We start from the raw sequence: 13067 nt of genomic DNA, 5'->3' as shown, positions 1-13067 counted from the left end.
CTGTTCTTTTGCACATTTCACCCCCTCCCTCCCTTTTACTAAACAGTGATAGCGGTTATTAGCGCAGGAAGCCGCGCTTCTCCCGACACGCATAGAAACTCAGCACGGAGCATTCAGCGCGGCTCCCTGCGCTAATAAACACTATCACAGTTTAGTAAAAGGGAGAGGGAGGGGTTTTTTGCCTGCATTCATCCAGGGAGGTTAGGGTTTTGCTTCTTTTCATTTGTTTACAGATAGGATAGTAGCAAACATCAGGATTTTCAGAAGAGCTGCTGGCTCCAGATTGGTGACAGGACAACAGCTCAGCAATACCCAACACAAGAAAGCAGTGATACCAATGAAATCAGGTTTTTAAAAATACTTTTATTTTTGTGTGCATACTTGTATATACACATTTTGTATTTTATTGAACTTTGGGACTGAGAAACAGTCTCTGGTTTAAAAGAATCATCTAGTCAAATGTTTACTTGTGGTTCTGGAAATCCTGGAACAAAGTTGGTGCTCTGCTGAAAGGCATAAGAATAGCCTTACTGGGTCACACCAAAGGTCCATCAACTCCAGTAGCCCATTTTCACAGTGGCCAATCCGCGTCACCTCTTTGAGAGTGCTTTCAACCCCTAACTCTTTTCACCTTGGGTTCTGCATCCCCAACACTATATGTCGTGTCTGTCTGTCCGAGTTAGATTGTAAGCTCTTCTGAGCAGGGACTGTCTATAAATGTCAAAATATACAGCACTGCGCATGACTTTCAGTGCTATATAAGTGATAATAGTAGTAGTAATACCTGGCCAAAACCCAAAGAGTAGCAATATTCCATACAGAATCCCAAAGAGTAATAAAAAGATTCCGGAATCCCAAAGAGCAACAAGATTCTGAATTTCAAAGAGTATCAACATTCCATGCTACCGATCCTGGGCAAGCAGGGGCTTCCCCCCATGTCTTTCTCAATAACAGGCTATGGACTTTTCCTCCAGGAACTTGTCCAAACCTTTCTTAAAACCAGCTACACTATCCGCTCTTACCACAACCTCTGGCAAAGCGTTGCAGAGCTTAACTATTCTCTGAGTGAAAAAAAATCTTCTCCTATTGGTTTTAAAAGTATTTCCCTGTAACTTCATCGAGTCTTTGTCATTTTTGACGGAGCGCAAAATCGATCCACTTGAACCCGTTCTAGTCCACTCAGGATTTTGTAGACTTCAACCCTATCTCCCCTCAGCCCTCTCTTTTCCAAGCTGAAGAGCCCCAACCGTTTTAGTCTTTCTTCATCCGAGAGGAGTTCCATCCCCTTTACCATCATGTTTGTTTGAATATTATCACTAAATCTAATGGTGTGATCAACGTGAATTTGATCACACATGAATAGTAAATTAGCTTTCCTATTCATTTATTTGAAAATTTAATTTACCTTGTGTAAACAACATCTGATAACAATTGGACTTAACTATTTAGGGGTCCTTTTACAAAGGCGCACTAACTGATTTAGTGCCTGCTAAAAATTAGCATGCCCTAAATGCTAATGCGTGCTAACATGTCCATTATATCCTATGCTGTATAGCTGAGTAAGATTTCTCAGTGCAAAAATAAGTAAGAAAAATGTATGTCTCGCTTATAAGATAAATAATTTAAATATTCACATACACTCAGAATTATATCCTATGGACACATTGTCGTGCATTAGTGTTTAGTGATCACGAAATCAGTAACCTCTGTGTTGGTGTGACTTGAAGGGGAAACCTATTGAAACATCTGACCGTGATTATATCATAAGAATATAAGAACTGCCATCTCCGGATCAAACCTTTGGTCCATCAAGTCCAGCAATCCGCACACGCGGAGGCCCAGCCAGGTGTACACCTGGCGTAATTTTAGTCACCCACATCCCTCTATGCCTCTCGTAAGGAGATGTGCGTCTAGTTTGCTTTTAAATCCTAGAACGGTGGATTCCGCAATAACCTCCTCTGGGAGAGCATTCCAGGTGTCCACCACTCGTTGCGTGAAACAGAACTTCCTGATATTTGTCCTGGACTTGTCCCCCCTTAGCTTCAGTCCATGTCCTCTTGTCCGTGTCACTTTGGACATTGTAAATCATTTTTTTTCCTGCTCTATTTTGTCGATTCCTTTCAGTATTTTGAAAGTCTCGATCATATCCCCTCGCAGTCTCCTTTTCTCAAGGGAGAACAATCCCAGTCTCTTAAGTTGTTCCTCGTATTCCAAGTTCTCCATACCTTTTATTAGCTTCGTTGCTCGTCTCTGCACTCTCTCCAGCAGTTTTATATCCTTCTTTAGGTTGGGAGACCAATGTTGGACACAGTATTCCAAGTGTGGTCTGACCATTGTCCTATAAAGCGGCATTATAACTTTCTCCGATCTACTCGTGATTCCTTTCTTTATCATGCCTAACATTCTATTTGCTTTCTTTGCTGCTGCCGCGCATTGTGCCGACGGTTTCAGGGTCCTATCTATCAGTACAGCCAGGTCCTTTTCTGGTTCGCTCTTACCCAGAGTTGCTCCTGACATTCTATACTCGTGTTCCTTGTTCTTTCTGCCTAAATACATTGCTTTGCACTTTTCCACATTAAACTTCATCTGCCATTTCTCCGCCCATTTCTCTATCTGACACAAGTCACTCTGGAGTTCCTCGCTATCCTTCTGCGATCTGATTGCCCGGCATAGCTTTGTGTCATCTGCAAGCTTGATGATCTCACTGGATGTTCCTTCTTCTAGGTCATTGATGAAAATATTAAATAAGATGGGCTCAAGTACCGAGCCCTGGGGCACACCGCTAGTCACATTCTCCCAGTCTGAGAACTTCCCATTTATGCCCACTCTCTGCTTTCTGTTCTCCAGTCATTTGCCGGTGATGGGATAATCGCGCGAGACACCAGCACATCGACAATCTAGCGCAAGACAGAAGTGCGCCGTCGAAAGCTGCCGAAAACTTATTTTTTAAGAGCTCCGATGGGGGTGTGTGTGGGGGGGCACTTTAATGCATAGTGTTTGTGCTGCCGTTGGGGAGGTGTGGGGGGTGCAACCCCCCACATTATAGACAAAACAGACTTTTCCTGAAAAAAATTGGAAATTGTTCCATTTTCTCTATAATGTGGGGGGTTGCACACCCCCCCCAATGGCAGTGCGAACACTATGCATTAAAGTGCCCCCCCACACACCCCGTTGGAGCTCTTAAAAAATATGATTTCAGCGGCTTTCGGCAGCGCACTTCTGTCTTGCGCTAAATTGTCAGTGCTGGATTGTCAGCACGCTGGTGTCTCGTGCTGACAATCATGAATATGAACCCATTTGCCTATCCATCTTAGTATATCTCCCTCTATTCCATCTCATAAATTTAATTGTAATAATTAAGGGGTCTTTTTGCTAAGGCGTGCTAGCCGCTATGGACGCATTGGTGCTCGTTAGCATTTAGCACGTGCAAATTTTTAGGGCATTGCTAAATCGGCTACTGCAACTTAGTGAAAGTACTAAATTGTAATGTAATTGCATCACATCACCACTAGGGGGCTATACACTAGGATTGGCTTGTTCAACCCGCCAAGTGCTTTTTTCTGGACCTTGGAAGCGGAAGCTTGGCCATTCTAATTGGCATTTACAGCAAGAATCCTGCGTCTCTGCTGCAACATGGCTCTCTGCAATCTTGAGCCACACAGGGACAAAGTTACGGTTGATTTTGCAATTCCATGTCTTTTCAGGACCAACCAGAACTTCCTGCACAACTTGGCTCAAGCATGCAGACCGCTAAGTTGTGGTGGAGAAGCAGGAATCTCGCTATTTCTTCTGCAGCTGAGGGAAAAGAAACCAGGGGAGTGCTGGGGGGAAGCGTAACAGGAGTTAGAGAGGTCAGTCAAAGCTGGGGAGGAGATGATGTTTTGACAAAACACGGGGCAAAATCTGATGGCAGTGTTTTCGTCCTCCCAATGTTACAAAATATAAAATGTGGCCCCTGATAGAAAAAGGTTGGACAAACCTGGTCTATGAAAATCCTTTAATTACCCCAGATCCTAGTACTTCTTGGGTGACCTGGATTGGCCACCGTGAGAACGGACTACTGGGCTTGATGAACCATTGGTTTGACCTAGTAAGGCTATTCTTATGTTCTCTCTATCTGGTTCCTTTCAGATCCATAATCTCTCCCCTTCTTCTTGTCTCTCCTGGATCTGGTCTCTCTTCCTCCCCTCCCCACAGGTCTGGCACCTTGCCATACTCCCCCTTCTCCCACAAGCCCAGCATCTCTCCATCTCCCGGTCCTCCACCCCATTGGTTCTGGTATCTCTCCGTTCCTCTCCTCTCCTCCCAGTGGACCTCCAAATTCATGCTGGCAGTAGCAGCAATGTAAACAGCCAATCCGACCAACAGGAAATTACATCATAGCAGATAAAAGGACATGGCAGACAAATGGCTCCCGTAGGGACGGCTGGAGGGTACCAGTTTACATTATTGCTGCTTTTAACATTTGGAGGACTGCGGGAAGGGGGGAGGGGAGGTGTGCAGGCAGGGCTACATAGAGATGCTGGACTCATACAGGAAAAGAGAAGATAGGTTGATGCTGGACAGTGAGGATGGAGAGTAGAGGGTTCTTTAGTCGTTAGCAGGCAATTTCTAGGCTTTTTGCCCTGTTAGCGTATAAACTGATTCCTATAATGAGAAGAGAGTTTGTTTTTAAAGAAAAGGCTTTCTACTTTAAAGAGGCTACAGGGTATCCTGGCAGTGATATAAGCTTTTAGGAGAGAGGGACTGGTGGAAGAATTAGGGTTTGGGGGGAGGGCCAGGAAGAGGTATAAGAGTTTAGGAGAACAAAAAGGTAGCACTATAAAGATGTAGGAATGGGACAGCAGCTGTAAGGGCACGAGGGAAAGGGTACATAGGAGAGGGAGGGACAGCTGGCAGCGTGGGAAGGAGAGGCAATCAATTGCACGAAACCCTACTTGAGAGTGTGCAGCTGACTTTGATCCCAGGGAGCTGGGTTCAGTTCCTACTGGGCAAGTCACTTAACCCTCCTTTTCCCTAGGGACAGGAAGCAGCTTGTGAGCCCATTAGGGTCAGAGAAAGTGCCTGAAGTTCATGTTTACAGCTATAGAAACGATTCGTTGCAGGATGGTTATTTCATAGCGTCTGTTAATAAATGTTTACAGTTCTGCGTTTGTAATTAAAAAAAAAAAAAGAAGAAGAAGAAGAAGCAAACCCCCAAATGCATGGCCAGAAATAAGCTCGAACTCCTGCTATTTCTGCCACTCGAGCTCTTCCAGAAGAGTGACAACAAAGAGTTTCTGTTTGAGTCATTTTCTGTTGCCAAATCAACAACTTAAAACAAACCAGGTTTTCCAGTCTCTCCTCCCTGCAGTCTTTGGCTGGGTTCTTGCTTCATTTTTCGAAACACCTCTCACCGTGCGGCTGACACTCGTGCTTGGGTCCTTTCCAGGCACTTTAGCAAAGCTCTAATGAGCCCTTCACCCCCCCCCCCCCCCAATCTGACAGCTCTCTCTTCCCTCCAGCCACCCCCCCCCCCATCCTCACACATGCATACAAATATTCACGTAAACGCAAATAAAGGCTCAGTGTCCACAGGTTGGATGTGACATCTCCAGTGCCTCTCTGTTGATTTTGCTTTGCCTCGAGGCCTGGTACCTTCTTTCCCTTTCCTCATTGTTTTGGGTGCCTGATTAAAAAGAACTTCCAAGCACACCTGGATAAGTTGCCTATACCAGTGTTTTTCAACCGCTGTTCCGCGGCACACTAGTGTGCCGCGAGATGTTGCCTGGTGTGCCGCAGGGCCGCCATCAGGGCAGTACTACCAGTCCTGCATTCAGGGGCCCGGAGCTGACAGGGGGCCCGAGGCAGGGGTGCCAGTAGCTCACCAAGGCAAAGTGAGTCGATCACCCAGGACTCACTTTGTCTTGGCGATCTAATCTATCGAGCCGATAAGTCTTCTTCTCCCCGACGTCAATTCTGCAGTCGGAGAGGAAGTTCGGGCCAGCCAATCGCTGCCTGGCTGGGCGGAACTTCCTCTCCGATTGTAGAATTGACGTCAGGGAGAGCAGGCGTCGGCTTTGGGGCCTGTTATCCATTGGTGGGTCCTGTTCCCCGATGGCAGCGGCAGTGGCAGTGGCTTGGGGAACGGCAGGGAGAAAGAAAGAAAGGGGGCGGGCAGGGAAACAGAAGGAAAGAAGAGACAGAAAAAAAGAAAGAAAGGTCAGGGAGAGAGGAAGAAAAAGTTGGGGGAGGGAATGAGGTGTGGAGGAGAGAAAGCATACAGGCTGATAGAAGGGAAGAAAGATTGGATGCACAGTCAGAAGAAGAAAGTGCAACCAGAAATCACCAGACAAGGTAGGAAAAATGATTTTATTTTACATTTAGCAAAGTGGAGGCAGTATTACCACAGTTTTCAAAGGAATTTGCCCAAATAACTTAATAGTTAACTGGGTAAATTCCCAGAGATGAAAACTTCCCTTCACTTACTATGCACAGTTCTGAATTTATATCTGCTGTCTATATTTTACAATATGGTCACCTTTTACTAAACCGCAATAGTGGTTTTTAGCGCAGGGAGCCTATGAGCGTCAAGAGCAGCGCTGGGCATTCAGCGCAGCTCCCTGCGCTAAAAACTGCTATTGTGGTTTAATAAAAAGGATGGAGAGTATATTTGTCTATTTTTGTATGCTATAAAAACCAAATACAGAGAGAGACTGAGAGCTGTTGACGAAGAGCTACGTGTGTGTCTTTCTTCGATTCCAGCCAGAATATCAGCTTTGTGTTCAGCCAAACAGGCCCAGGTTTCGCACTGAATAAAGTATTTTATCATTTTTCACTATTCTGTTTACTTAATATTTCATAATAAAGTAATTATAAAATACTTTCTTTGTGTTTATTTGATTCCTATTCAAGAGAATTACTTTATATATAGTCAATATAGGCACAGAGTTAAATTTTTTAACATTTTCTAATGGTGGTGTGCCTCGTGATTTTTTTCATGAAACAAGTGTGCCTTTGCCCAAAAAAGGTTGAAAAACACTGGCCTATACTGTACCATGTTGCACCTTATAAACTTCAGAAGGAAGTTCGGTTCGGCATGATGCAAGTACAACTAGGGTGAGTGTTAGCCAAAAATTGGGGAGACTGAGATCATACTCAATACATGCCCTGGCTTAGGACTGAGATTCATTCCTGTTAAGCTGTGCACCAAACTAACCCCCCCTGTGGGGAAATTGCTTACAAGATCCAAACACAAAAATAGACACACATGCTCACACATTCATGCAGACACCTCCAATGAGAGGAGAAGATACACACCAATTCATGCACTCCCTCTCTCTTCCACTTTCTCTCTCCCCCTTCCACATTCTCTCTCCCCCTTCCACGCATGCTCTCTCTCCCTTCCATGCTCTCTCCCCCTTTCACGCATTCTCTCTCCCTCTCTCTTCAACGTTCTCTCTCCTCCCTGTTCTACTCCCCTCTACTCTTTCACCTACATTTTTCCTTTTCTCCTTTCCTGACTCATTTTCCATTTCTCTTTTTCTCTTTCCTTCAGTCTCTCTCCCTGCTCTCTTTCTTTTTCTTTTCCCTTTTCCATTTCTCTATCCCCCCCCCCCCTCTCTTTCTCTGATGGATGTCTGCCTTGCTTGAAGTCCACCTCCATAACCCTGGCTAGCTCTGCTGCTTCAGACATGAATACCAAACAATCAGGTCTTTCTTGGAGCAGACATCAGTTAATTAGATGAGGGAGGAAGTGCTCGAGTGTGTGTAGCAAGTCTGCTCCCAGCAACAAAAGTAACAAAGGCAAGGAAACATCCAGCCCTATAAAACCAATCCAGGGGTTTAGACTTTGTTTTGCTTCTGTGTTTCTAACACTAGAATAAGTTGCATGGAGAGTGGGAGTCTGAGAAGAATGTGACCCTATTATGCTGCTTCCGGGCTTGAGTGGGCCGCTTCCAAAAGAGTGGAGGTCGTTCTAGACGGTCACTTCAGCAAGACCTTAGTGGGTTTCAGAAATTAATTAAGGGGGGGAGGGAGGGAAAAGTGTTTAATAGTGAGCTTAGCCTTCCTTTATACAAAGAACTGAAATCCCTTTTATTTGGGGGGGGGGGGGGCGCTTGGCGATTTCTTCCAATGTTTTATCTTGCACTCTGCTCCCCCTCCCTTATTACTTGGAAGACTTGGTTGTTTTTTTTCCCCATCCCTGTTTGTTTTTCTCCATCCCAAGACTCTTTCTTCCTCAACACAGGGTTTTGGTCAAGCTTATGGTCATGTTTTCCTACGACAAGTGATATAAACACTGAAAAGCACGCTGGAGGCAGAGAACGCTGTCTAGATCAGTGGCCTCCGATTGTTTTCGTGGAAAGGGCCACAGGGTGAACATGAGAAAGCTCTGAGGGTGACCAAAAGGTTTCAGGCTTACACACGCTACTAATTTTGTAAACCGCCTTGTAGCAATTTCCATAAATGAGACACCTGAGTAACACATTTACTACATCAAGTAGGCAAGATTGAAATTAACACATTTATTTATTCAGTTTTCTACACTGTTCTCCCAGGGAAGCTTAGAACAGTTTACATGGATTTATTCAGGTACTGAAGCATTTTTCCCTGTCTGTCCTGGTGGGCTCACACTCTATCTAATGTACCTGGGGCAATGGGGGGATTAAGTGACTTGCCCAGGGTCACAGGGAGCAGTGTGGGATTTGAACTCACAACCTCAGGGTGCTGAGGCTGTAGTTTTAACCACTGTCCCACTCTAGAAATCAAAGTGAACCAAGTGTAGGACAATCCAGCCATTGTGACATCACTGATGAGGTTGGCTCTTATTGGTGGAATCGGGCATTATGATGTCACAATACCAGCTTTGGTTATCAGAGGCTGAAACTTTTTCACACTGTTTGTTCAGTTTTCTATACCATTCTCCCAAGGAGCTCAGAATGGTTTACACGGATTTATTCAGGTCCTCAAGCATTTTCCCCTGTCGGTCCTGGTGGGCTCACAATCCATCTAATGCACCTGGGGCAATGGGGGTGATTAAGTGACTGACTTACCCAGGGTCAAGAGGAGCAGTGCGGCATTTGAACCCACAACCTGAGGGAGCTGAGGCTGTAGCTTTAACCACTGCCTCACTCTAGAAACCATAATGTAGTAAAAGTGAGCCAAGTCTAGGACAATCAACCACTGTGACATCACTGAGGAGGTTGGCTCTTATTGGTTGAATGAAGCATTATGACATCACAATACCAGCTCTGGCTATCAGAGGCTGAAACTTGTCACACTATTTATTCAGTTTTCTATACTGTTCTCCCAGGGGAGGTCAGAATGGCTTACATGAATTTATTCAAGCATTTTTCCCTGTCTGTCCTGGTGGGCTCACAATCCATCTAATGTACCTGGGGCAATGGGGGGATTAAGTGACTTGCCCAGGGTTTGAACCCACAACCTCAGGGTGTTGAGGCTGTAGCTTTAACCACTGGGCCACACTCCTTATTTTCCTCTAACTTGGGCTGGGAACTTCTTAGCAGCCCCTCGTATTGTGATGTCATAATGCCTCATTCCACCAATGCCTAAGAGCCAACCTCATTGGTGATGTCACAATGGCTCAGTTTAACCTATTCTTGTGCCCATTTACTAGATGAAACGAAAAGTGTGGAATAACTTATAAGTTTCATGGCTCCACATCATATTTATTTATTCAGTTTTCTATACTGTTCTCCCAGGGGAGGTCAGAACAGTTTATCAGATTTATTGAGGTACTCAATCATTTTTCCCTGACTGCCCCACAATCTATATAATGTATCTGGTGGCAATGGGGGGATTAAGTGACTTGACCAAGGTCACAAGGTGCAGTGTGGGATTTGAACCCAGAAGCTCAGGGTGCTGGGGCTGTAGTTTTAACCTCTGTGCCACACTCTCCCTCGCAGTTACAGGATTTGAAGAGCATTTCCGCCAAATAGTTGAGGGCCACAGTGGAGGACTTTGAGGGCTGCTTGTTGGAGACCCCTGCTCTAAAGTGTGTATCACAAGGTTGCATACCTTTCTGCAGAAGTGGTGTCTACTGTCTGAACTGGTGCCGATAGAAAGTCACACAGTAGAGCTGCATTCAGATGGCTTCTACCATGAAATGAAAACCATGCGATGCAGTAAGCTAATGGGATGTTAATTTCAAGTGCACAGAACTTGCATCTGCCAGACAAATGTGCACAAAAAGCAGATAGTGTAGTTCATTTTAAGAAGGTTGGACAATTTCCTGGAGGAAAAGTTCATAGGCTGTTATTGAGAAAGACATGGGGGAAGCCACTGCTTGCCCTGGATCGGTTGCATGGAATGTTGCTACTCTTTGGGGTTCTAGAATCTTGTTGCTCTTTGGGATTCTAGAATCTTGTCACTCTCTGGGATTCCAGAATCTTGCTATTCTTTGGGATTCTGTATGGAATGTTGCTACTCTTTGGGATTCTAGAATCTTGTCACTCTCTGGGATTCCAGAATCTTGCTATTCTTTCAGATTCTGTATGGAATGTTGCTACTCTTTGGGATTCTAGAATCTTGTTACTCTCTGGGATTCTGGAATCTTGCTATTCTTTCAGATTGTGTATGGAATGTTGTTCCTCTTTGGGATTCTAGAATCTTGTTGCTCTTTGGGATTCCGGAATCTTGGGATTGTTTGGGATTCTGTATGGAATGTTGCTACTCCTTGGGTTTTGGTCAGGAACTAGGGACCTGGATTGGCCATTGTGAGAACAGACAACTGGGCTTGATGGACCATTGCTCTGACCCAGTAAGGCTGTTCTTATGTTCTTAGCTACAAACTGGGCAGGCAGGATGCATGTAGACCAGGGGTGTCAAACCCAATCACATAAGGGGCCGAAATCTAAAACATAAGCTAAGTCGTGGGCCAAATTTTTTATTAAGATACTTAGGGGTCCTTTTATTAAGCTAAGACCCCTTGGTCTTAGTAGAAGTATAGGGTTACCACCTCTCCAACCCCACGTCAGCTTTTCCTCTCTCTTTTAGGTCCTAGTTCACACTTGCTGTCTAACACCAGCTCTGGAGGGTTATAAATGTATATTTTTTCCTTTTGGTTTGCAGTGAGGGTATATGCAAGCAAGGTTCCTAGCTATTAATAATAATAATAATAATTCAAATGCCACATGCTTTCCATTTCCTTCAAGTTTCACACTCTGCAAACTTCTGCAATCTGCTGCCCAGGTCTGGACACCGCCCACAGGAGACTCTTTATAAGCGCCATCGAAGAGCAGGAACTGCATCCTGAGGTTTGTATACCCTGGTCTCCCGAAACGCACCTGCCAGCTGCATGCTAAGGTGTTCTCCGCTTCTCCTTGATCGAAAAGACTTGCAAGCGAGCTCCTTCTCCGGGCACTTAACGTTTTCCTGTATCATGGGGTGCGGGTCCCTCGGCGTGAGACGATCGCGGCGCTGCAGGGGGAGAGTGTCCAGCAAACGCTCTAGAGTCGGCCTCCGCAGCACTTCCTTCTGCTGCGGCCCCGCCCCTCCTCTGACGTACTGGACCGCGGCAGATTGAACGTGCCGCTGAGGCGACGGCAGCCTGCAGGGATCGCTGTGGCCGACCAGCGATCCTCTGCAGGCTGCTGATGCGGCGCTTGTACCTGCGGGCCAGCTTAAGTTGAAAGTGTCTTGCGGGCCAAATTTTACTACTCCGCGGGCCAGAGTAGACAAAGCGAATCACTGCTATTTAAAAGGAAGAGAGTTATCCAGAATATTCACACAGAAAGCGTTGCTAGGCCTCCTAAAAGTGATCTCCAATCCCTCACCTTGATGCCTGCTCGGGAGCTGCCCGTAGTTTTCAGCCATCTAAATGAAATGTCGCAAGCCTGGTTTTTCTTTGATCATCGGGGCTTTAATGTGCTGATAATGTGTCCCTAAGCGACTGCTCCCCGTTGCTCATCGCTTGCCGAGTTCTAGGAATCAGGTTAGCCCTTGAGAGAGAAAACTGCTTCTAGCACCTTCTCTTGAATTACCATGACAGTATTAATGTTCAGTACCGTTGAGTCAATGGCGACTTCAAATCATTCAAAACACCGCCATTAAATTGATTTATAATGCAAAGAAATATGATCATTTATCTATTTATCGATGCTCATTGGCTTCCTATCAGCCACCGTATTTTATATAAGGTAATCCTGCTTATTTTTAAAACCCTAGACCACAACGAGCCTCAGTTTGTATCAAGGATGTTAATTCCTTATAATCCCGTTCGTTCACTCAGATCATCCTCCCAAAACTTACTAGCTATACCTTCCCTTAAAACAATAGGAACAAGAAGAGCTGACATGATAAAACAACTCCAGACCATACAAAACACCGCCCTCCGATTGATCTACTCACTCAAAAAATATGATCACATAACAACTGCCTTCTTAGACTCTCACTGGCTACCCATACAAGCACGAATCCAATTCAAATTCCACTGCCTGATATTCAAAGCATTACACGGCTCTTCCCCCTCCTTAAACCAAATCTCCACCTCAAGACACAGAAGAACCTCGAACCCTTTCGCCTTCCCCCCACTCAAAGGCACACAACGCAAGAAAATGTTTGACAACCTTCTGGCAACACAAGCAGCAAAAATCAACCATTCCATCTCCAATCTTATGACAATATCAGACAACTTCAAAACATTCAGAAAAGAAATCAAAACCCTGCTTTTCAAAAAATTCATCCAAAAATCTTAACCCCTCCTCTTTTACCTCCAGAAGATTCACCTACCTTCAGATAACCTTCCCCCAAATTACCCACCTTAACACCTTCCAATTAAACAAATACCATCAATAGATTGTAACCTACCCTCTCTAACTGCATTCCATATGTATTTTTCATACAGTTCTTCACTGTCAGTTTAATTTCCATCCTATAAGTTCACATAGAATTTTTCTTTTTTCAACCATCTTTATTTTCTCTTCTTTATTAATTTCCAGGTACTTTAGTTAGATTGTGAGCCTTCGGGACAGTAAGGGAATTTTTTAAGTACCTTCTTACTTCTCATTTATAATCTTAATGTATATTTTCTTCAAACCGCTTAGAACCTAACGGATGTAGCGGTA

At 44.8% G+C, this 13067-nt stretch overlaps 1 protein-coding gene across 1 annotated transcript in view; it reads left to right on the top strand.

Annotated features, from left to right (window-relative positions):
- Positions 1–13067, top strand: part of LOC117365534 — a 113958-nt gene that overhangs the window by 27363 nt on the left and 73528 nt on the right. The window lies entirely within an intron of this gene.

The sequence above is a fragment of the Geotrypetes seraphini genome, chromosome 8 (genome assembly GCF_902459505.1).
Source record: "Geotrypetes seraphini chromosome 8, aGeoSer1.1, whole genome shotgun sequence".
NCBI classification, from domain to species: domain Eukaryota; kingdom Metazoa; phylum Chordata; class Amphibia; order Gymnophiona; family Dermophiidae; genus Geotrypetes; species Geotrypetes seraphini.
Note: the sequence above shows the minus strand (reverse complement) of the source record. Positions and strands in the feature narration are given on the sequence as shown.